Raw genomic sequence first — 24,222 nt, forward strand, 5'->3', positions numbered from 1 at the left:
TTTTGGAAAACAGTATGGCGCTTCCTTAGAAACCTAGAAATAGAAGTACTATATGATCCAGCAGTCCCACACCTAGGAATATATCCTAGATAAATAAGAGTCATCACACGAATAGACAAAGGCACACCCATGTTCATTGCAGCGCTGTTCACAATAGCAAAAAGATGGAAACAACCTAGACGCCCATCAACAGATGAATGCATAAAGAAACTGTGGTACATACACACGATGGAGTATTAAGCAGCGATAAAGAACAACGATGAACCTGTGAAGCATCTCATCACATGGAGGAATCTGGAGGGCCTTATGTGGAGTGACATAAGTCAATCACAAAAGGGCAAATACTGCATGAGACCATTATTATGAGAACTCAAAAAATAGTTTAAACAGAGAAGAAAATATTCTTTGATGGTTACGAGAGGGCGGAGGGTGGGAGGAAGGGAGAGGAGGATTCATTTATTAGATAGTAGACAAGAACTAATTTAGGTGAAGGGAAAGACAACACACAATACAGGAGAGGTCAGCTAACTGGTCTAAACCAAAAGCAAAGAAGTTTCCTGAATAAACCAAATGCTTCGAAGGCCAGCATAGCAGGGGCGGGGGTTTGGGGACCATGGTTTCAGGGGACATCTAGGTCGATTGGCATAACAAAATCTATTAAGAAAACATTCCGCATCCCATTTTGGAGAGTGGCGTCTGGGGCCTTAAACACTATCAAGCGGCCATCTCAAATACATCAATTGGTCTCAATGCTCCTGGAGCAAAGGAGAATGAAGAACACCAAAGACACAAGGTAATTATGAGCCCAAGAGACAGAAAGGGCCACATAAATCAGAGACTACGTCAGCCTGAGATCAGAAGAATTAGATGGTACCTGGCTTCATCTAAATCTCTGTTGTGACAGGGAACTCAACAGAGAATCCCTGAGGAAGCAGTAGAGCAGTGGGATGCAGACCTCAAATTCTTGTTAAAAAAAAAAAAGACTTAATGGTCTGACTGAGACTAGAAAGACCCCGGAGGTCATGGTCCCTAGACCTTCTGTAAGCCCAAGACAGGAATCATTCCGAAAGCCAGCTCTTCAGATAGGGATTGGACTGGACCATAAGAAAGAAAATGATACTGGTGAGGAGTGAGCTTTTTGGATCAAGTAGACACGTGAGACTATGTGGGCAGCTCCTGTCTGGAGGGGAGATGAGAAGGCAGAGGGGGACAGAAGCAGGCTGAATGGACACAGAAATACAGGGTTGGGAGAAGGAGTGTGCTGTCTCATTAGGGGGAACGCAACTAGGAGTATATAAAACCCAAACCCACTGCCATGGAGTTGGTTCCGACTCATAGCGACCCTATAGGACAGAGTAGAACTGCCCCATAGAGTTTTCAAGGAGCACGTGGTGGATTTGAACTGCTGACCTTTTTGGTTAGCAGCTGTAGCACTTAACCACTATGCCACTGGGGTTTCCTAGCAAGGTGTATATAAGTTTTTGTATGAGAGACTGACTTGATTTGTAAGCTTTCACTTAAAGCACAATGAACATTAAAAAATAAAATAAAAAACTCATGAAAAGGTTTACACACAAAATGAGACAATCTTTGATGGTTATGAGGGAGGGGAGGGATGGGGACGGAAAAATACTAAATAGGCAATAGATAAGTGGTAACTTTGGTGAAGGGTAAGACAGTGCACAATACCAGGGAAGCCAGCACAACTTATACAAGGCAAGGTCGTGGAAGCTCCATAGACACATCCATTGAGTTAGTTCCTACTCATGGTGACCCCATGTGTGTCAGAGTAGAACTGTGCTCCGTAGAGTTTTCAATGACTGAGTTTTTGAAAGCAGATTACCAGGTCTTTCTTCCAAGAAACCTCTGGGTAGACTCGAACCTCTAACCTTTTGGTTAGCAGCCAAAGGCATTCCATTTGCACCACCTAGGGGCTCCCTTATATGCAAACATGTTCTTTTTTCCTATTGGAATTCTTCCACCTTTTTAAGGAAACAGTCCAAGACTTCTTAGAGGAGGCACTTTCCTCCCCCACTTCACTGGTCTCTGCCTTTCAGGCCCTGCCCCTCCCTTCACACCCAGGCCTCAGCCCTACTGTATGTTCCTATCCCCACACTGGGCTGGGCTTCTCTTTAGTTCAAATTCCACCTGTCCTGGCCCTGCCCCTCCCTTCCTGTGGAACCTCAGGCATCCTCTGCATTCCCTCCCCCTGCTGAAACACCAGCCTCACCTCAATCCTGCTCCCTCTGTCTTTTCCAGGACCTATTCCTCCCCTCCCATTTCCCCCCACCTGCTGCAATCTGATTTCTACACCCTCCACTTCCTGCATCACTCCTACAATGCATTCTTAGTTGTCAGTTGTGGGGAACACTTTAAAATCCTTCTTACTGGACTTTGTGGTGTCACTTTACATTGCTGGTTACTATATCCTTGAAACTCATTCCTCCTTGTCTTCTGCCTCATCTTCTCTCTGCTTACTCCTCCCCCAGGCTATGTATTTCTTTCTCTGCCTCACTAGACCACCAGTTCCTAGAACTGCTGGAATTTTTTCTTGTTCAGCCTCGCACGTAGGAGGCTATCAAAGACTAATAAGTTCATTTGCTCATTGACTGATGCATTCATTCATTCAATGACTTAAAGAATAAAGCCAATTAGCAACTGTCATGGATTGAATTGTGTCCCCCAGAAATATCTGTCAACTTGGCTGGGCCATGATTCCCAGTATTGTGTAATTGTCCACCATTTTGTCATCTGATGTGATTTTTCTATGTGTTTTAAAGTCTATCACCAAGATGTTGATGAGATGGAATTAGCGGCAGTTATGTTAATGAGGCAGGACTCAATCTACAAGACTGGATTGTGTCTTGAGCCAATCTCTTTTGAGATATAAAAGAGAGAAGCAAGCAGGGAAACATAGGGGACCTCATACCACCAAGAAAGCAGTGCTGGGAGCAGAGCGAGTCCTTTGGATCCGATGTTCCTGTGCAGAGAAGCTCGTAGACCACAGGCAAATTGATGAGAAGGACCTTCCTCCAGAGTCGACAGAGACAGAAAGCCTTCCCCTGGGGCTGGTGCCCTGAATTTGGACTTCTAGCCTACTAGACTGTGAGAGAATAAACATCTGTTCGTTAAAGGCATCCGCTTTTGGTATATCTGTTATAGCAGCACTAGATAACTAAGACAGCAACTTATAACCCAGTCCCACACACTTGTTTTGTTTGTCCCGTAAGTTACAAATTTCACATACAAATCTACTTTCTGGCTCCTCTTGAAAAGTCAGAAAATCTGGCAACCCTGAACCCAAATTCCCACCTGGCAATGAGTCTCTGTCTCAAAATGCGAGGGCTTCTGACTTTTAAAAACTCTCCCAGGACTAACATGACTGAAGGGATTGAGCATCAGTTCTTTCATTGGAGGCAGCTATAATGGGCAAGATTATCTGTGTGTGTGTGTGTGTGTGTGTGTGTGTGTTCAATAGCAACCAATTGCTAGAAAAGAACATCATGTTTGGTAAAGCAGAGGGTCAGCAAAAACGAGGGAAACGCTCCATGACACGAGAGCCACAACAGTGGGTTCAAACACACCAAGGATCACAAGGAAGGCACGGGACTCGGCAATGTTTCATTCTGTGATACATAAGGTCGCAGTGAGTTGGAGCCATCACCACAGCCTCTAACAACAGCAGCATGTTTTTACATAGAATGTTTTAATCATCTGGCTTTAAATAGCTGCAAGAGTGTGCAGTTTTTAGAGACGCATTCCTTATAGGAACTGTACAAGCTTTCCTAATTCCATTTATTTTCTTTCTGAAAAGGTACAACAGATCCTGGCATTACTTACTGAGAAGTTCACAATCACAAAGTTTCATGTTTATCTTGTTCAGTAGATGGAGGAAAGAATATTCATGTGTGCTGAACTTTAAGCAGTGTCACAAAGAGAAATGTAGCCAAGGGGCTCCTGGGACAGGGACCCTCGCACACGGGAGCTACTCCACTCTCTCTTCACCTGCCTGGCCCCGAAGGTATTACTTACCCTCACTGCCTTAGGATTCTAAGCCCTTTCTCATGCACATTCAGAGAACAAACGTTGAAGTTGAATAAAGCTGGGTTTTAGCCACTTGGTCCTTGGATGAGTTTCTTAGTATTCCTAAATTTCAATTTGTTTGTCTCTAAGATGAAGATGTCTATCAGTTTTTCATACTATGGTGGTTTGTATGTTGCTGTGATGCTGGAAACTATGCCACCGGTATTCCAATACCAGCAGGGTCATCCATGGAGGACAGGCTTCAGCTGAGCTTCCAGATTAAGACAGAGTAGGAAGAAGGACCCAACTGTCTACTTCTGAAAATAATTAGCTGGTGAAAACCTCATGAATAGCAGCGATAGAATGAACAAATCCGTCTTGGAAGAAGTACAACCAGAATGCTCCTTAGAAGCAAGGATGGCGAGGCTGAGCCTTACATACTTTGGACATGTTTTCAGGAGGGATCAGTCCCTGGAGAAGGACATCACGCTTGGTAAAGTACAGGGTCAGCGGAAAAGAGGAAGACCCTCAATGAGGTGGATTGATACAGTGGCTGCAACAGTGGGCTGTAAGGATGGCACAGGACTAGGTAGTGTTTTGTTCTGTTGTGCATAGGGTCGCTATGAGTCGGAACTGACTCGACGGCACCTAACAACAACAACAAAATGGAGATGATGATTACATCTACTAGGTTTGTCATGAAGGTTAAGTGAGAAAACCCAGATAGAGTGTTTAGGATGGAGGTCAGGCCAGGAAATACTAAGTGCTCCGACAAGAAAATTGGGATATGCTCAAATAACAGAAAGTAGATGAGCCCAATCTAAAAACCAAGTCTTCTGAGTCACAGACCGGAACTTTCCACCCTCTTCCTGCTATTTTATTTTTTATTCAAATCCTTTACTTGGAATAAGGTGGAAAGAGGGGGGATGGACAAATGGATAGAGAGATGAAGAGACAGACCCTACACCTAGGTCCTTTTGTGTGGGCCATGCACATGAACAGGGACTCCCACCTGTTAGAGGGCTGTGGCTCTCCACTCTCCTTCTTCCACAGAAGGAGAACCTCTAGTTTTGGGGTGAGCACGTGGCTGCTGTCTCACTTTCCTAGTGCTGTGGAAACACAAACACCACCAGTGGGCGACTTTGAAGAACAGAGTTTATTTGCTCACAGTTCAGGAGGCTGGAAGTCTGGATTCAGGACACCAGCTCTAGGGAAAGGCTGTCTCTCTGTCGGGTCTGGGGGAAGACTCTTGACTCTCTGCTTCTGCAGCCCTGGTGTTTCTCAGCTCTGTGGCAATCCTCACTGTACCATTTGTTTTCCCCCTTCATGCTTCCTTGTCTGTGTCTCCGGCGCTCCTTGTAACTCAGAAGTGATTAGGTTTAGGACACACCCTACACTGATATGGCCTCATTAACATAACAAAGAAATTTCTATTTCCAAATGGGATTATATCCATAAGTATGGGGATTAGGATTCTAACAGATACTTGGGGGGGGGGAGGGACACATTTCAATCCATAACAGCTGCCTCACGCAGACTGCCTTTCTCAGCCTCTCTTGCAACTAGATAAGGCCATGAGACTAACTTCTGGCACTAAGACATAAGTGGAAGTGATGCGTGAAGTATTTAGAGTGTCAGGGGAGCATGCCATCCTTCACCTCTCCATCCTTCCTGCTGAATAGAATGTTGACATATTGGCGGGTGCTCCAGGGGCCACCCTGGGCCATGAGGTGACCTTGGAAATGCAAGAAGCCTGCTCCCTGACACAGGAAAGTGCCATACCAGCCCTGGACTGAAAGTCCTGGGTTTCTTATACTGTATGTGGAAATAAACTTCTAACTTGATTAAGCAACTGCTATTTTTGGATTTTCCTATTTGTTGTTGTTGTTAGGTGCCATCGAGTTGGTTCCGACTCATAGCGACCCTATGCACAACAGAACAAAACACTGCCCCGTCCTGCGCCATCCTTACAATCGTTGTTATGCTTGAGCTCATTGTTGCAGCCACTGTGTCAATCCACCTCGTTGAGGGTCTTCCTCTTTTCCGCTGACCCAGTACTCTGCCAAGCATAATGTCCTTCTCCAGGGACTCATCCCTCCTGACAACATGTCCAAAGTATGTAAGACGCAGTCTCACCATCCTTGCTTCTAAGGAGCATTCTGGTTGTACTTCTTCCAAGACATTTGTTTTTTCTTTTGGCAGTCCATGGTATATTCAGTATTCTTTGCCAACACCACATTTCAAAGGCGTCAATTCTTCTTCAGTCTTCCTTATTCATTGTCCAGCTTTCACATGCATATGATGCTATCGAAAATACGATGGCTTGGGTCAGGCGCACCTTAGTCTTCAGGGTGACATCTTTGCTCTTCAACACTTTGAAGAGCTGTTTTGCAGCAGATTTGCCCAGTGCAATGCATCTTTTGATTTCTTGACTGCTGCTTCCATGGCTGTTGATAGTGGATCCAAGTAAAATGAAATCCTTGACAACTTCAATCTTTTCTCCGTTTATCACGATGTTGCTCATTGGTCCAGTTGTGAGGATTTTTGTTTTCTTTATTTTGTGGTGTAATCCATACTGAAGGCTGTGGTCTTTGATCTTTACCAGTAAGTGCTTCAAGTCCTCTTGACTTTCAGCAAGCAAGGTTGTGTCATTTGTGTAACGCAGGTTGTTAATGAGTCTTCCTCCAATGTTGAATTCCCATTCTTCTTCATATAGTCCAGTTTCTCATATTATTTGTTCAGCATACAGATTAAATAGGTATGGTGAAAGAATACAACCCTAATGCACACCTTTCCTGACTTTAAACCAATCAGTATCCCCTTCTTCTGTCCGAACAACTGCCTTTTGATCTATATAAAGGTTCCTCATGAGCACAATTAAGTGTTCTGGAATTCCCATTCTTCGCAGTGTTATCCATAGTTTGTTATGATCCACGCAAATGCCTTTGCGTAATCAATAAAACACAGGTAAACATCCTTCTGGTATTCTCTGCTTTCAGCCAAGATCCATCTGACATCAGCAATGATATCCCTGGTTCCACGTCCTCTTCTGAAACCGGCCTCAATTTCTGGCAGTTCCCTGTCGATATACTGCTGCAGCCATTTTTGAATGATCTTCAGCAGAACTTTGCTTGCATCTGATATTAACGATATTGTTCTATAATTTCCGCATTCGGTTGGATCACCTTTCTTGGAAATAGGCATAAATACGGATCTCTTCCAATCAGTTGGCCAGGAGGCTGTCTACCATATTTCTTGGCATAGATGAGTGAGCACCTCCAGCGCTGCATCCATTTGTTGAAACATCTCAGTTGATATTCCATCAATTCCTGGAGCCTTGTTTTTCGCCAATGCCTTCAAAGCAGCTTGGACTTCTTCCTTCAGTACCATCGGTTCCTGATCATATGCCACCACTTGAAATGGTTGAATATCAACTAATTCTTTTTGGTATAATGACTCTGTGTATTCCTTCCATCTTCTTTTGATGCTTCCTGCATCATTTAATATTTTCCCCATGGAATCCTTCACTATTGCAACTCAAGGCTTGAATTTTTTCTTCAGTTCTTTCAGCTTGAGAAATGCCGAGTGTGTTCTTCCCTTTTGGTTTTCCATCTCCAGCTCTTTGCACATGTCGTTATCATACTTTATTTTGTCTTCTCGAGAGGCCCTTTGAAATCTTCTGTTCAGTTATTTTACTTCATCAATCCTTCCTTTTGCTTTAGCTGTTCGACGCTCAAGATCAAGTTTCAGAGTCTCCTCTGACATCCACCTTGGTCTTTTCTTTCTTTCCTGTCTTTTCAGTGACCTCTTGCTTTCTTCATGGATGATTGTTCTTGATGTCATTCCACAACTCATCTGGTCTTCAGTCACTAGTGTTCAATGCTTCAAATCTATTCTTGAGATGGTCTCTAAATTCAGGTGGGATATACTCAAGGTCATATTTTGGCTCTCATGGACTTGCTCTGATTTTCTTCAGTTTCACCTTGAACTTGCATGTGAGCAATTGATGGTCTGTTCCACAGTCGGCCCCTGGCCTTGTTCTGACTGATGATATCAAGCTTTTCCATTGTCCCTTTCCACAGATGTAGTCAATTTGATTTCTATGTGTTCCACCTGGCGAGGTCCATGTGTATAGTCACCATTTACGTTGGTGAAAGAAGGTATTTGCAACGAAGAAGTCTTTGGTCTTGCAAAATTCTATCATTCGATCTCCAGCATTGTTTCAATCACCAAGGCCATATTTTCCAACTGCTGATCCTTCTTCTTTGTTTCCAACTTTTGCATTCCAATCGCCAGTAATTATCAATGCATCTTGATTGCATGTTCGATCAATTTCAGATTGTAGCAGCTGATAAAAATCGTCTATTTCTTCATGTTTGGCCCTAGTGGTTGGTGTGTAAATTTGAATAATAGTTGTATTAACTGGTCCTCCTTGTAGGATATTATCCTCCTTGTATGGATATTATCCTATCACTGACAGCTTTGTACTTCAGGATAGATCTTGAAACATTCTTTTTGACAATGAATGCAACACCATTCCTCTTCGAGTTGTCATTCCCAGCATAGTAGACTATAAGTGTCCAATTCAAAATGACCAATACCAGTCCATTTCAGCTCACTAATGCCTAGGATATCGATGTTTATGTGTTCCATTTCATTTCTGATGATTTTCAATTTTCCTAGACTCATACTTCGTATATTCCAGGTTCTGATTATTAATGGATGTTTGCAGCTGTTTCTTCTCATTTTGAGTCGTGCCTCATCGGCAAATGAAGGTCCCAAAAGCTTTACTCCATCCACGTCATTCAGGTCTACTCTACTTTGAGGAGGCAGCTCTTCCCCAGTCATCTTTTGAGTGCCTTCCAACCTGGGGGGCTCATCTTCCAGCACTATATCAGACATTGTTCCACTGCTGTTCATGAGGTCTGCACTGGCTAATGCTTTTCAGGAGAAGACTGCTGGGTCTATCTTCCTAGTCTGTCTTAGTCTGGAAGCTCATATGAAACCTGTCCTCCATGGGTGACCCTGCTGGTATCTGAATACCGGAGGCATAGCTTCCAGCATCACAGCAACACACAAGCCCCCACAGTACGACAAACTGACAGACACTTGCAGCCAAATCTAATCCTAACTAATATGAACACATTTTGTTGAATATATTTTTTAATCTAACCAGTGAATATGATGTGAGGTACCCAGGAGGATAGCAAAAGGTGTAACACATTTCTATCCTCAGTGAGCCTATATCTTTTTGAGGAAAGAAAGGAAAAAGGAAGGAAGGGAGGGAGGGAGAAAGAAGAGAAAGAGGGAGGGAGGGAGGGAAGTGAAGAGACTATTTATCACGCTCCTGTTTTGTGCCCATCACTTATCTCTCTGTCTCACTGAATTCCCACAGCACCACGAGGGGTGGGTATTATCGTCCCCATCCTAATTGAAAGGTCGGTGTTTCAAAACTACCAACTGCTCTGTGGGAGAAAGACATGGTAATCTGCTTCCATGGAGATTTACAGCTTTGGAAACCCTATGGGGTCACTGTGAGTAGGAGTCGACTCAATAACAGAGAGTTCCTGTAAATAGGACGCCTGAGGTCCAGCATGACTAACTAACCTACCTAACGTCACATGGGTAGTGGAAAGAGTGGAAGAACCAAAAAAACCAAACCCATTGCCGTCGAGTCAATTCCAACTCATAGTGACCCTATAGGACAAAGTAGAAGTGCCTATTAGGGTTTCCAAGGCTGAAAATGTTTACAGAAACAGACCACTACATCTTTCTCCCATGGAGTGGCTGGTGGGTTCGAAACACTGACCTTTCTATTAGCCACCAAGCCTCCCCAGAGTGGAAGAGTGGGGTTGAAATCCAAGTGTATCAGTTTCTGACACTAGGAACATTTAGACATCTTACAGTCTCTAGGAGGGAAGAGAAGACATGCACACATGAAAAAAACAACAACCTGAGAGAACAAAATAGTATGTAGTGTTCTGGAAAAAACAGTCACCACCTTACAGAAACATTGCCCACCTTCCCCCCACCCCAAAAATAAATCCTTTCCCTTTAATTCTCTAGCATTTAGTAGAGCATTATGTTGGCCATAAACAGAACAGAAGCAATAATGCCTGCCAGAACAGATTGTGTATAACGTTCAGGAATCACTAATAGCCAAAAATACATCTGTAATGGATTCCCACCTAGGGCAATTTCTGGGGTACGGTGAGATGGGGCTATTGTTTCCAGAGAATGAATATTTTTTTAAACTCCCAAGTCACGTAATTGGAGGACAAGTGAAACTCCAGGGCTTAGAAGTGGAAGTTGCTTTGGGAGTTGGAGCTCCACAAACTCAGAGGCCCTGGTTTCCTCTTTGACAGGAACATGGCTTGGGGATGGGTAATTCATACCTCATATTTGACTCGCGACTGCATCGTGAGCACAATCTTTTCATTTTCAACTCTTCTCCTGTCGTTTTAACTGGGCTGTGAGCAAGTACAGGGACACGGAGAGAGAGACGGAGTGGAGTACTTGCGGCCTGGGAGATAGACGTATTTATTTGGAAGCACATGGAAGGGCAAAGGGGCCTTAAAGAGATGCTCCTTTGTTGTCCTTAACGCTGATAAATGACAGAGAGGTCTGGGAGAGGGGATAACAGGGCAGAGCTCCCGTCAAGGGGGCAGAGATAAACGCAGAGGTTAGACCAACAGAGTCCATGAAAACAGAAACCAGGATATGATACCTTGCACGCTTCATAGACTTGTCTCCCCAGCCTGACTCAGCCACAGAGCAAGCCCATTCTCTCAGAGTTATGGGCCTTGCGTCCATAACGTTCAGTTCTTCCAGTGCTATTCATTTTTCATTTTTATCTTGCACTTTTTTGGGGGCATAGGCTGAGGAGACAAGAAAAAACCTCTCACCCCAGCATGAGCATCGAGGATAAAAACAATAATAAAATATCCCGGTGCTGGGAAATGAGCAATGCAGTCAAAGCAAAGGAATTTGTCTTCACTTCTGGGACACTTGCCTCAGGTAGGAGATATACTCCTACTGAAGCCATGGCCTCGGAGAAGCTCACCCAGGCCCTGGACCCTGGCTCCACAGCCTATGAGGCCAGTGCGTCACTAGGTCACCACACAACGTATCTGGCACTTTGGGACCAACTTGGAAAGTGGCAGGTGAACGATGTCAGCCAATTGAGACTAGCCAGGTATTGCTACAAGTCCCTGGGTGGGGCAAAAGGCTAAGCGCTCAGATAGTAAGAGAAAAGTTGGTGGTTGGAACCCATTCTGAGGTGTCTCAGAAGAGAGGCCTGGCGATCTACTTCTGAAAAATCAGCCACTGAAAACCCTCTACAGCACAGTTCTCTGACACAAACGGGGTCACCGTGAGTCAGAGACACCTCAGTGGCAACTGGTTTGGTTGGTTGTTCTTCAGGCAGGTATTGCGACCAACAATCTCATGCTCTGAAAATCAGAGCACATGAACCACCCAGGGCCTTAAGAACCAGCTCTGACCCCAGCTGAAGACCCTGGAAGACAATCCCTCAGATCATTTCAGTTCTAAAAAGTGTGAGTCTTCAATTACCATCATTCTTTGGGAAACCAACCAGTGACTCTGACTCAGCTGTGGAAAATAACATGAATCCACGAACATGACCTGGGCTTCTCAAAGAACAAAAAGGAGGGGGGCTGGAGTTACCCCGATAGACTTCTGCATTCTCAAGAAGCCATGCAGATTTGTTAATAAAGGAAAATTCAAGGGCAAAATCCGAAGGGCCAAATTTATATGGTCATCTTCACAGACGACTGTCGTTTGTTTTTTCTTTCAACTAAAAAGATAGGTCTTTGAGGATAAATAAGAATTCAGATAAGTTTGGATAGAAAGTAAGGTTGGGGTAAGCCAACCAGTTACAGTAATCTGATTCTGAGAATTCCTGAAGACCCAGAGTTGATTCCAGATCCCATTGCCAGTAAAAATCAGTATTACTGGAAATGGAGGTGAGTGTGTATGCGAGGGAGGTACAGACAGACAGACGGAGGGGGAGAGAGAGATGGGGGGCAGGTGTAGGATATTAGCTGGAGAGGCAGTGTGCACATCTGTGTGTGTGTGTGTGAGTGTGAGTGTGTGTGAATACCTGTGTATGTGTGTGAGTGTGTGGTGTGTGAGTGTGGATATTTAAGTGTGTGTGTGAGTGTGCAGTGTGTGAGTGTGTGTGAATATCTGAGTATGTTTGTGAGTATGTGGTGTGTGAGTGTGTGTGGATATCTGTGTGTGAGTGTGCAGTGTGTGAGTGTGTGTGGATATCTGTGTGTGTATGTGTGGATATCTGTGTGTGTGTGAGTGTGCAGTGTATGAGTGTGTGTGATATCTGTGTATGTGTGTGAGTGTGCAGTGTGCAAGTGTGTGTGAATATCTGAGTATGTTTGTGAGTGTGTGTTGTGTGTGTGGATATCGGTATGTGTGTGTGGTGTGTGAGTGGGTGTGGATATCGGTATGTGTGTGTGGTGTGTGAGTGGGTGTGGATATGTGTGTGTATGTGAGTGTGTGTGGATATCTGTGTGTGTGTGAGTGTGCAGTGTGTGAGTGTGTGTGGATATCTGTGTGTGTGTGAGTGTGTGTGGATATCTGTGTGTGTGAGAGTGTGCAATGTATGAGTGCCTGTGGATATCTGTGTATGTGTGTGAGTGTACAGTGGTTAAAGTGCTTGGCTGCTAAACAAATGTCGGTGGTTGGGACCCACCAGCTGCTCCATGGGAGAAAGATGTGGCAGTCTGCTTTTGTAGAGATCACAGCCTTGGAAACCTCATGGGACAGCTCTACTCTCCTGTAGAGTCACTATGAGTCGGAATCTACTCAACGGCAACAGGTTTGGTTACGGGTCTTTACAAAAACTAATCTCATTGTTGGCTGGATTAAAGCCATTTAAGTTAAATATCTCCTTCTCTCCCATCACGCTCCCCCAAATAGTACAGGGAAGTTCACCCCGCAGTAGTCTGCTCGTTAATTTTACAGACATTGATTGTGCCCTAAGACCTTCCAAGTCACATTGCTGAGACATGTGTCCCATTCACCTGACTCACCAGCCTTGCCTTTGAATAGCTTCTGGTTGCTTCCAAGTTCAAAGACAGTCTCACCAAAGACCAAAGGTTTTTCCCTACTAATACCACTCAGAAGAAGTTTTGGTTAGCTCATCACTGGGTAAACATATTCCCTCTCAAGGCGATACATCTGGGTATATAATTTCATTCTTGATACAATGGCCATGACTTTCTTAGAGACACACTGTGTGCATGGATGTGTGTGTGTGCACATGTGTGTGCATAATGTGACTGAAACCCAAAGACTTTGGTTTTCCAAATGTGTTTGACTATGCCTACCATGCTATCTAGGAATACGTAATAGATGCTTCCCCAAGATGTTCCTCCTTTGCTAGTCCTGAACAAGCATCTTACATTGGGGTGATTAAAGGTTTCCCTGAAAACCAAAAGGCCTTTTGAACCAGCACAATCTACTTCACGTTAAAGGGAGTTCCTTGTGGCCAGCAATTACTGAAACATCTAGCAATGCTCAGCAGCAAGCACCTTTTACTTTCCCTGTAGTGGCTAAAATATTCCCCTACTGTGAGGGCTTGCATGCTGCTGTGATGCTGGAAGCAATGCCACCAGTATTTCAAATACTAGCAAGGTCACCCATGGTGGACAGGTTTCAGCGGAGCTTCCACACTAAGACAGACCAGAAAGAAAGGCCTGTTGATCTACTTCCAAAAATTAACCAACGAAAACCTTGTGTATCACAACAGTACATTGTCTGACTCACTTACTGTGGACACGTCATCAGGAGAGATCCCTTGCTGGAGGAGGGCATCATGTCTGGCGAAGCAGAGAGCCAGTGAGGGTGAGGAAGACCCGTGGATCAGCACAATAGCTGAAAAGATGGACTCGAGCATGCTGGGGATCATGAGCATGATGCAGGACCAAGCAATGTTTCTCTCTGCTGTGTATGGGGTCCCCACAAGTCAGAGTCATCTCAACGGCAGCTAACAGTTATTACGATATTATATTACACCAGTTAATGCAATAATTCAGTTTTTTTACTTCATCAATTCTTCCTTTTGCTTTAGCTGTTCGACGCTCAAGAGCAAGTTTCAGAGTCTCCTCTGACATCCACCTTGGTCTTTTCTTTTTTTCCTGTCTTTTCAGTGACCTCTTGCTTTCTTCATGGATGATGTCCTTGATGTCATTCCACAGCTCATCTGGTCTTTGGTCACCAGCGTTCAGTGTGTGAAATCTATCCTTGAGATGGTCTCTAAACTCAGGTGGGATATGCTCAAGGTCATATTTTGGCTCTCATGGACTTGCTCTGATTTTCTTCAGTTTCACCTTGAACTTGCATATGAGCATTTGATGGTCTGTTCCACAGTCGGCCCCTGGCCTTGTTCTAACTGATGATATCGAGCTTTTCCATCGTCCCTTTCCACAGATGTAGTCAATTTGATTTCTGTGTGTTCCATCTGGTGAGGTCCATGTGTATAGTCACCGTTTATGTTGGTGAAAGAAGGTATTTGCAATGAAGAAGTCTTCTTTGGTCTTGCAAAATTCTATCATTCGATCTCCAGCATTGTTTCTATCACCAAGGCCATATTTTCCAACTACTGTTCCTTCTTCTTTGTTTCCAACTTTCGCATCCCAATCGCCAGTAATTATCAATGCATTTTGATTGCATGTTCGATCAATTTCAGACTGTAGCAGCTGATAAAATTCGTCTATTTCTTCATGTTTGGCCCTAGTGGTTGGTGCGTAAATTTGAATGATAGTTGTATTAACTGGTCTTCCTTGTAGCCGTATGGGTATTATCCTATCACTGACCGCATTGTACTTCAGGATACACCTTGAAACATTCTTTTTGATGATGAATGCAACACCAATCCTCTTCGAGTTGTCGTTCCCAGCATAGTAGACTATATGAGTGTCCAATTCAAAATGGCCAATACCAGTCCATTTCAGCTCACTAATGCCTAGGATATCAATGTTTATGCATTCTATTTCATTTTTGACGATTTCTAATTTTCCTAGATTCATACTTCGTACATTCCAAGTTCCGATTATTAGTGGAGAAAAGAATGAAGTAGTCAAGGATTTCATTTTACTTGGATCCACAATCAACAGCCATGGAACCAGCAGTCAGGAAACTAAAAGACGCATAACATTGGGTAAATCTGCTGCAAAGGGCCTCTTCAAAGTGTTGAAGAGCAAAGATGTCACCCTGAAGACTAAGGTGCGCCTGACCCAAGCCATGGTATTTTCAATCACATCATATGCATGCGAAAGCTGGACAATGAATAAGGAAGACCAAAGAAGAGTTGACGCCTTTGAATTGTGGTGTTGGTGAAGAATATTGAATATACCATGGACTGCCAAAAGAACGAACAAGTCTATCTTGGAAGAAGTGAGGCCAGAATGCTCCTTAGAAGCAAGGATGGTGAGACTGCATCTTACATACCTTGGACATGTTGTCAGGAAGGATCAGTCCATGGAGAAGGACATCATGCTTGGCAGAGTACAGGGTCAGTGGAAAAGAGGAAGACCCTCAACAAGGTGGACTGACACAGTGGCTGCAACAATGAGCTCAAGCATAACAGCAATTTTGAGGATGGCGCAGGACCGGGCAGTGTTTCGTTCTGTTGTGCATAGGGTTGCTACGAGTCGGAACCAACTCGACGGCACCTAACAACGATAACAATGCAGTAATGACATGTTTGCCATTCCTTTCCTATAACTTTGTGCTGATAAACTGCCAGCTTACAAATGTCGACACCTGAGAAGTATGAAAATATCATACCTAAAAAGTGAGCTTTGCGCTTGTTTCAATTGGCAGCCATCCATTTCTACAAATAAGACATATCCGGTCAGATCAACATGATTCTAAACTTAGGCTTTATCATTCCATCAGTGGCATCCCTAGGGGGATGCAGGAGGTACAGACCGCACCAGGTGACACTGTCAGAGGGGGTGACACCAAAATGACTATCTATAAAATTTTTGTGCAGTGTTTCAGCAGAAATTTATTATTTTTTATTAAAATATTCCTGTAGTTAAACAACAGAAAACTTTTTCCTAAGCCCAGTTTACATGTATGAATATACCTACAAGGTTAAACTCTATGCTAATTTACTTTTTGAACCTTCTAATGAGCTGCGGTCAGAGCTGTCATTGTCCACTGAAGTGTCAAGTGTCACAAGGACACTTCGAGTCACATGGTTTCATCTGCACGCGTTACGAGCATCTCGTTGCTGCTGGTGTTTTTATAATCACTCATTTTGTCAAATTTTCTAGTGTTTTAGCTACAAATTGTGACAGTATTTGTAAACCTATACCAATAACTTTTTTGAGAAAGAAGTAGTAATTAAAAGAAAAGAAGTAGTGATGTACTGGAATTATGTTTCACAAGTAACATTAGTACAAAAAAACATTACTGAGGATTCTGTGTGGCTGGTATGGGAGGAGGCCCGTGGGGTGGGAGGGCGACACCATGAGCTACCACCCTGGGTGACACCAACCCTAGTGATGCCACTGCATCCCATAGAAAATTCCCATACCATTCCACCTGAGAAAAGAACTCTTCTCTCTAATTATGAGAATGGTTTCTTAATTGCCTACAATTCCATAAATAGGCCTCAGGTCATCTGTGGATGGGTGAGAAATACCCAACATTATTAGACTATCGAAGACAAAACACACCGAACAATTCTGTCTGAGGCTCTGGGTGACAAGCATTGTACACACATGCTGTTGTTGTCACTAGCTGCTGTCAAGTTGCCCCTGAAACGGCCTAGTCCTGCACTGTCCCCGTGATCGGTTGTCATCAGGCTGTTTTGATCCACAGGGTTTTCAGAAGTAAATCATCAGGCCTTTCTGCCAAGTTCCTCTTAGTCTGAAAGCCCCGCTAAAACCTGTCCAGCATCATAGGAACATGCAAGCCTCCGCTGACGGGTGGATGGTGGCTCTGTATGAGGCACATTGGCTGGGAATTGAACCCAGGTCTCCCACATGGAAGGCAAAAATTCTACCCCTGAACCACCAGACATACTAGCGTCACTTACTAAGTGCTCCAAAATTAGCAGATTCTCTTCTAGACACGTTTCTCATATCTTCTATAGACATTCCTTCCTCACCAAAAAAGAAGTGTTTTCAACTAAAATCCACTAGAAAAAAAAGGAAAAATTGCCAGAGCACACCCACGTGCACCGCTCCGGAGCCGTTTGTCACACCCACGTGCACCGCTCCGGAGCCGTTTGTCACACCCACGTGCACCGCTCCGGAGCCGTTTGTCACACCCACGTGCACCGCTCCGGAGCCGTTTGTCACACCCACGTGCACCGCTCCGGAGCCGTTTGTCACACCCACGTGCACCGCTCCGGAGCCGTTTGTCACACCCACGTGCACCGCTCCGGAGCCGTTTGTCACACCCACGTGCACCGCTCCGGAGCCGTTTGTCACACCCACGTGCACCGCTCCGGAGCCGTTTGTCACACCCACGTGCACCGCTCCGGAGCCGTTTGTCACACCCACGTGCACCGCTCCGGAGCCGTTTGTCACACCCACGTGCACCGCTCCGGAGCCGTTTGTCACACCCACGTGCACCGCTCCGGAGCCGTTTGTCACACCCACGTGCACCGCTCCGGAGCCGTTTGTCACAGTTTGTTTAACGTGAGTAACATTAACGCGTCGAAACAGAAACTGTTTCTGTGTTATCAGAATCAAATACGGAAAGGAGACGGGGTTCTCAGTTTGGGAAAATTGCAGAAATTGTTGGTAATCGTTTTCCTCATTAGTCGCCACAGACGGCACGTGACAAGGGGAAACACGCCTGGTTCTCAAGGCGCCTGACTCGGTGTCCACTGCCCCAGGTCACCCCCTGCCAGTGTATCGTTTATCTCAGAGAAGCTTCCTGTATTGCTTAATCTCAGCTTTCAATACTGTCCACATCATCCACACGCCTGACTCTTTGTAAGTGGCTTTTAAAATTCAAAGAACATCTGAAAAATAAAACAAAAAACAAAGAACATCTGACAGATGTTAGATACACATACACACACCTCTAACAGCACTATATTTTCATTGACTACTAATATTTTAGCCATCTTATTGCATGATTTCTTATGGCAGCTATAATACATTGCTCTTCATATTAAATTTAAAATTTTCAGATTGTTAATCTGTGTCCCTAAAAGTGGCAAAAAAAAAAAAAAAGTATGTATTTCAGAGCAGTTGCCATTTCGTTCAAGGGGTCTTATTTCTTTCAATCCCATTGTTACTTTCTTGCCAAAGACTATAATTTACTTTTTACCGTTTCATTTAAGGATCTGACACTTGACACATTCCCTAATTAATTTGCATTCTGTCTAAAGGTAACCTGTGGTAAATACAACCTTTACTAAGGAGATCATCAGGTCACTGCTGGCAAAGCTATACAGCAGCCAAAGGTGAGCTAGATAAAAAAATATATATATATGTATTTTTTTTTTTTTTTTTCAGAGCTAGATACAGCCAAGGAAATTCACTTCCACCAACCGATTGGTGCTGGGACCCGTCCTGCTTTTCTGATCTGATGATAGATACTGCATATAAAAATATATAAACTACAGAGATGGTATATAAAATACAAGAATTCCTCAGGCAGCCTCTTAATTTGAAATGAAATTGGTTGCCTAGCTAGACATGAAATGTCTCAAAGACAGGTCAGAGTTTCTTTAGCTGGCAAAGCTGGCTCTATTTTCACGTCCTCACACATCCACCCTCTCCTCAGAGCTAAGTACCTGTTAATGCAGCTAAGTGTTCAATGAAGCCAGATTTAAGCGCACACAAAAGGGATGGAAAAATGAATTTCTTTCTAGACTATGCATATTTTTCTACTTCCTAAATCCGGATGCACGGAGAAACCAAACCTGTCAGGGCCTCTGTCATATCTAAGCCACAGAGATAACACAGGTGCGAGTCTGGAGAGGCTGAGCTAGGAACGTTCAAGGTTGGAGGTCTTCTCTCTCATGAATGAAGCCGTTTTTACACAGAAGGGTGTTTGAAGTCCCACTGTTACTATCACACATTGCTACCTTCAATTCAAACGAGAAAACTAAGTATAAATCTTAAGTTAACAAAAGAGTCATATAAATCGATTGGCCTACATCAAAACTGAAACCAACCTACACGAGGATGGTTTTCCTAGATCTGCTAGTGACAACGGTGGGTTTTCTTGAGTCTTGAAGTTGGTGGTGTTTGGGGTTTGGAATTTTGTCTGGGGGAAGAGACTGAGGCAGGGATGTTAGGAAGCGAAGGGCGCCACACGAAGAGCCATTGATGACTTTTCTCACAGATACTATTAGGGCGGGGATTTTTTTGGTTCTGACTTTTTTTCCCCCCTTTATTTCATTTCTTCCATGAGCTCATTTTTTTTTTTTTTTTACCTTGGTTTTCATAACCATTTGAAAAGAAGGAAAGGACAGTTTGGGGACACTATCACACACTTTAGTGTTACATTAAGTGTCCGAAGTGAGCAACGGCAACGCCATAAGCTTAGGTGAGAAGGAAAAGCAAAGACACAGGGGATAATGGAAACTTCAGACCTCTCCACATCAGCGTTGTCTCTTGGTCGGTTAAACTGCACCTTGGAGAAATTACTAACCCTAAAACCAGTGTTAATGAGACAATCGCATGTTCCCAGGAAGAGCTTCAAACACAATTGGAAGACAGGTTTTGACAAGTACAAAGGTGACAGGCCTGCCTGGGCTCTGGGGCAGCGAGGAGGCGAGGCGGAGCGTTGAGGGAGCCCTGCTGTGGGCTTCGGTCAGGGGGTCAGGGCGCTGCACCTCCTTCCCGTTACCACGCGTTCAAGGCCGGTGCCGGGGTCAGAGGGCTAGGGGATTATTTTAGCTAAAAAGTGCTGGAAATATTAACAATAGGTTTTCCGGGAAAACACAAATTACCACTTTTCAGACGCTATTTGAGTAAAAGATGTGGAAATTTTTGTGGTGGGTAAGTGTAGGAAAAAAACTGATCCTGAACTTTCGGTTGAACCTGATTTTATCATTGAACATTGTGTTCTTGTGAACCCTTTGATGTGTTATTTATAAGGTTATTAGACTAGATGGTAAATTTTGAACAAGGAAAACTCCCCAATCTGCAGTAAAACTATTTTATTCTACCAAGGGGACAATGTCTGTAATGTGCTTGGCTCCCCTCCCCCTTCAACTCAATTTGAGCCTTGATTAGCTTGAACATAATTAAAGTAAGACTGACTAATTTACTCCGTGCGTTCGTGCGTGTGTGTGTGTGTGTGTGTGTGTGTGTGTGTGTGTGTGTCAGGGTGGGGGTGGAGATGGGAGTTCCCTTCGCACCTTTCTGTTTTCTTTTATGGAGGTGCCCTCCTGTGGCCACTGAAAATATTGCATCATAAAATACCCCTGGGGCCCACGCTAAGTCCCATATACTATTTATAGTGCTAGTTTTCATCGTGTAATGCGGTGTATTAAGCGCTGGACAGCTAACCGAAAAGTCGGCGGTTCGAACCCATCGTTCCGTGGGATAAAGAGGTGGCAGCCTGCTTCAGTAAAGATTACAGCCTTGGAAACCCTATAGGGCAGCTCTCTGTTCCGTAGGGTCGCTATGAGTCAGAATCGACTTGACAGCAGCAGGTTTGGTTTTAGTTTTAATATGGTGCACATGAAGCATTTACATTTTCACTTAAATAAATTAAAAGTCCCACTAAGCTACACAGGTGTAATTTTTTTCAAACACTATCTTTTGCGTTTTAAAAGCTGGGATGTTTAAATATTAAGCAGAGAAACCATATTCTAACCCAGATTTCTAAGAGTAAAGAGTGTCTCTTCATGGCCAGTTGTTGATGGATGGTGCATGGGTTTCCTAGGTCTACAGCACCACACTGCTATGAACTGTGTAGCTTCAATCAGCAGGAAGTTATCCTCTCACGATTCAGGGACCCAAAGCCTGAGATCAGGGCATCCGCAGGGCGGTGCTCACACTGCAGCTTTCAGGGACAACCCTCCCTGCTTTCTTCCAGTTTCTGGTGGTTCCAGGCAGTCCTGGGCTTGTGGCCTGATCACTCCAACCTTTGCCCCTTACTTCGCCTGGCCTTCTCTATGTCTCTGTCTCTCAAATCTTCTTCTGCCTTTCTCTTACAATGATACCCGCTGCTGGACTTAGGCCAACGCTAAATCCAGGATGATCTCATCTCGAGATCCTTGACTTCATTACATCTGCAAAGACCCTGTTTCCAAACAACATCATATTCACAGGTTCCAGGGGTTAGGATTTGGACATGTCTTTGGGGGGGCTGCTACTCAACCCATTAGAGGGCACAGTGGTTCTGTGGTACAATTCTCGCCTTCCATGTGGGAGACTGGGTTCGATTCCCAGTCAATAGACCTCACGTTCAACCACTACCCATCTGTCCCTGGAGGTTTGCCTGTTGCTATGATGCTGAACGGGTTTCAGCAGAGCTCCACACAGAGATGGACTTGGAAGAAAAGCCGGGCAACCTACTTGTGAAAACCAGCCAGTGAAAACCCTATGGATCACAGCTGTCCAATCCACAACCAATCCTGAAGACGGCATAGGGCCTTGCAGCATGTCACCCCGTTTTGCTGGGCTCTCCATGAGTCGTGGTCAACTCGATGGCAGCTAACAAAAACACTTAACTCACTACTGATGGCATGGGAACCTCGGGAGGGGCTGGTGTGGTGGCGGATGGTCATTTGTTGTAGAATGGGTGCAGGAAAATGACACAGAACCGCTGGACCCAGATTGTCCCCTCTTTCTATGTGTTCATGGGATTCAGCAGCAGTGAGGGCTTGACGTCTTAAGGAAGTACTACATGAACTTTTCCGGGTCCTCTGCCCAAGAGCCTGACTTATTGTACCTCAGAGTATTCCGATGTCAGGGATTCTGTAAAGTGCAGACTCACTTTAATGCTTCCTTGTCAGGATTTGAGGCAGCACATGAAGCCACCTCTCCAGCTTCCACTCTGGTTCCAGCCGCTTCCACTGCACAGAACTCAGCTCAAGGGATCCACTTCTTTTTGTTCACTAGCTGCCTTTCTATGGCACTGGAGGAGAGGATTCCATGGGGACAGTTTGCCACAGCTCAGCAGGGCTGTCCCCACCCCCAGAGGCAGCAGTCCCCTCAGGGAGCTACCTCCAGACTGCCCAGTGCTGGTCCGTCGTCTGTTGCTCACTCAGACAGGAAGTGTGCGTCACAAAGGTGTGCAGGAGAGAAGTCAATCCGTCCCTCTCTCCTTGGAGGGGCTGGGTACCTGCCCTCTTCAACACCGCATCAAAACTTAGCTTGTCTTTTGAGGCTGCCCACAATCTGGCCCCAACCCACCTGTTATGGATTGAATTGTGTCCCAAAAAAACATGTGTTGTGAATCCTAACCCCTGCATCTGTGGTTATAATCCCACATGGGAATGGGTTTTCTTGGTTATGTTAATCAGACAGGATTAGTATCGAGTGTATTTTCAGTCAATCTCTTATGAGATATAAAAAATGTTAAATAAGCAAGTGAGAAAGCAGAGATGGGAGAGGACAGATGCCATGCTACATGAAGATCACCAAGGAGCCAAGGAATAGGACTTTATAGCAGGGCAAAGAGAGAGAAAGGCCTCCCCTAGAGCTGGTACCCTGAACTCAGACTTCTAGCCTCCTAAACTGTGAGAGGAAACCCTGATGGCATAGTGGTTAAGAGTTGGGCTGCTAACCAAAAGGTCAGGAGTTTGAGTCCACCAGGTGCTCCTTAGAAATCCTATGGGGCAGTTCTACTGTGTCTTCTAAGGTCACTTTGAGTCACAATCAACTTGATGGTAACAGGTTTGGTTTTTTTGGAAACTATGAGAAAATAAATTTCTGTTTGTTAAAGCTTCCCATTTGTGTCATTTCTGTTATAACAGCACTAGATAACTAAGACATCACCCTACCAGCCTCCTGATTTCTGCTGCTGTCCAAAAGTCAACAAACCCACTATTCGCTCACCTCAGATCCACCTTGGGCTCTCTCAGGCCTTTACTTCTGCCATTCTTCTTGCCTGGAATGCCCCTTCCCCACCTCTGCCTGCTGAGTTGAGCCCAACTCCTCTGAATTCCTACCACAGCATCTGCCCACAACGTCCGCCCTCCGGAAGACAACTGGTGGATCTAATAGCTGAGTTTTTGGAAGTAGATTACCAGGCCTTCTCCTGAGGTACCTCTGGGTGGACTCAAACTGCCAATCTTTCAGTTAGCAGGCTGGCGTGTTAACCGTTTGCCCCACCCAGGGGCGCCTGCACATATTTAATACGCACTGAACAAATGAATGACCAGTCATCACATTTGTATGCAGCCCTTAGGCAAGGTCTGTTTGGCAGTAACCAGGCCAGACAGAAACATGATTTTCCGGTCCAGTCGCATGAGTGGCTCGTTGCTACAGAAAAGCCGTGAGCCAGTGTCTCCCACAAGACAGAGCCCACAGGTTGTGGCAACCCAGTATGGCTGTTAGCCAGTAAAGAAAGTGTGAACTCAGTCAGTTCTGGCATTACGAAGCAATTCCACTGTACTTCCAGTTCCCAGCCAGACCCAGCCATGTGGGGAAGTGCGTATCTTCTGACATCAACCGGGCCAGTGTGGGCTCACCAGGCTCAGGGCCGTGGAGACCCTAGGTGAGCAGAGTCAGGAGGGAGCACACAGCCTTGACTCATTTACTGCTGGATGGAGAGAAGGAGGGATCCTCCTAGCTTGCACACAGGTAACCAGAGCCCCCACCCGTAGTTGAGCTTCATCGTGCTCACCGCCATGTATTGGGGGTCTCCCACGGGCAGGGTCTGTAGTGGACGTTTCGTGTACAGAAATTGCTTTCACAGATGTCCACCACCACAAAGCCAGGACCAAACCCCATCTCCCAGGCCCCAAAGCCCAGTCTCATATTAATTAAGCTACTATTATTCATCGTTCCAACAGGCCAAAGTCCCCCTTTTTGCACAAGAGCAGAAGAGAGTGACCAGAACTTAACCTCTCTTTCACAACTGAGAATCCTGAAAAGCTGGGGCTGTCACCATCTGAGCATTTCCAGTTCCAAGCACAGGCTGCCCAGGGAGGTCTAAATCCACCTGCTCATTCATGACAAGTTGTGCCTCCTCTGTCCTCCAGTGGATAGCTGACATTATTGTCAT

Source organism: Elephas maximus, chromosome 20 (assembly GCF_024166365.1).
Source record: "Elephas maximus indicus isolate mEleMax1 chromosome 20, mEleMax1 primary haplotype, whole genome shotgun sequence".
Lineage (NCBI taxonomy): Eukaryota > Metazoa > Chordata > Mammalia > Proboscidea > Elephantidae > Elephas > Elephas maximus.